We start from the raw sequence: 2,207 nt of genomic DNA, 5'->3' as shown, positions 1-2,207 counted from the left end.
AAATACAAGGTTAAAGAAGAAAGGAAAAAAAGAAGAGAAGAGAAGAAAAAAAAACGTGACTAAATAAGAGAAAAGGAAAAATTGAGGAAAAAAGAAGAAAAGAAGGGAGATAAGGGAGAAAATAGGAAAAAAAATGAACTTAACAAAGGAACGGAAGGGAGAGAAAAAGGGAAACACGAGTAATTGTGAGAAAGGATGAAGGAAACTGAGGGAAAAAAGAAGTGAATGGAAAGGATAGACTAAAAGAAGGAAGAAGGAAATAATGATAAAAAGAAGAAGAAGAAAATGAGTAAGAGAGGGAGATTAAAATTACGGAGGAGGAGGAGGAGGAGGAGGAGGAGGAGGAGGAGGAGGAGGTGAGGAGAAAAGAAAAGAAAAAAAAGAAAATGATGATGATGATGATGATGATGATGATGATGATGATGATGATGACACAATGAGAAAGGGAATTACCAACATCAGACATCACGTACAATCCTCTCCCCTCCTCCTCCTCCCCCCTCCTCCTCCTCCTCCTCCTCCTCCTCCTCCTCCTCCTCCTCCTCCTCCTCCTCCTCTTCTTCCTCCGTGAGATCTTAATGTCATATGTGATTAGAGGGAACAAAACAAGAGAGAGAGAGAGAGAGAGAGAGAGAGAGAGAGAGAGAGAGAGAGAGAGAGAGAGAGAGAGAGAGAGAGAGAGAGAGAGAGAGAGAGAGAGAGAGAGAGACGAGCAGACAAGCAAGCAAGGATCCAAGGAGAAAAGGAGGAAGGGAGGGAGGAAGAGGAGAGGAGGGAAGGAAAGGAGTGATGGAGGCCAAGGCAAAAATCTCTCTCTCTCTCTCTCTCTCTCTCTCTCTCTCTCTCTCTCTCTCTCTCTCTCTCTCTCTCTCTCTCTCTCTCTGTATACAAACAACTAACACACAGCAAGGACCATGATATAACAATGCAAACCTCACACAGTCATATGAAAACTAGCACAAGTGAAGGACAGAGACACGTATTCTCAAACATTCAGGCACCTTATCTCGTCAACCTTTAACGCGTGTCGTGCAAGTTAGTGTAGCTTTCAACAGTACTGCCATGACTGGAGAGAGAGAGAGAGAGAGAGAGAGAGAGAGAGAGAGAGAGAGAGAGAGAGAGAGAGAGAGAGAGAGAGAGAGAGACAGAGAGAGAGTAGAATAAAGAAAATTACTATGAGAGGATTTAATGAAAAGAATAAGGGTACAGGAATGAGTGAAAAAAAGAAAAAAAGGAGATGGAACGAGTGGAAAGAAAAAGGAAGGAAGGAGGAGACAATGTAAGAAAAATGAATAAATAAAAGGATAAAGGGAAGGATAAGACAAAAGAAAGGAAAACGGTAGAAAGGAAAACAGAAGAAAGGAAAGAAGGAAGAAGAAAAATAATTAAATAGGGAAAAAGGAACACTAAAGGACAGGTGAAGGATGAAATTACTGCAGTGAAAGACAATGTCACATATTCCCAAACATTCCGCCATCTTGTTTCATCCTTAAACACACAAAGTCGAAGTTAATATAATTTTCAAATGGTGCTTTCATGGCTGTAGTGAAGGACGGTGGTGTGTACTCTCAAACTTTCCGGGGCCTTATTAACCCTTTGACTGCCACCTGGTACACCTTTCCCTAATTACCAATCACTCTGAGGAAAGAAATTGAGAAATATATTCTTTTTTCATCGCTAACTTTCTCGTATGCGCTTATAAAGACTTCACACACTGCTTCTGGTGCTGCTGACTGTTGTGTGTGGCAGTGGAAGGGTTAAACATATGCGTGGTAGAAATTAATTTATTTTTCAATGGTGCTTTCATGGTGAAGGAAGGTGGTGTGTATTCTCAAACGTTCCAGGGCCTTATTAAACATGCGTGGTAAAAATTAATGTAGTTTTCAATGGTACCTTCATGACTGCAGCATTCTTAAACGTTGCGGCGTCTTGGCGTCTCACCTCAACAATGCTTAACATGTTGAGTGGAAGGCAATGAAGTTTTTAATGGGGTTTTCATGATTGTGAGAGTGTAGCAAACATCTGCATCACCAATAGAAGCATTCATGGGAGAGCTATTGGTAATCTTTCATCCCTTCCGCTGGTAAACTCTCTGCACCTCCCTGTCTGCGTCTATTCCCCCTCTCCTCCTGCCTATGACGAGCTGTTTCACGATGGAAATTTCAAGATATTTTTCCTTTTTTTTGATTCTGGTTAATACTTCTACC

This window comes from Scylla paramamosain, chromosome 28, assembly GCF_035594125.1.
Source record: "Scylla paramamosain isolate STU-SP2022 chromosome 28, ASM3559412v1, whole genome shotgun sequence".
In the NCBI taxonomy this organism is placed as follows: Eukaryota; Metazoa; Arthropoda; class Malacostraca; order Decapoda; family Portunidae; genus Scylla; species Scylla paramamosain.
The sequence above is the reverse complement of the archived record's forward strand: the minus strand, read 5'-3'. Positions refer to the sequence as shown.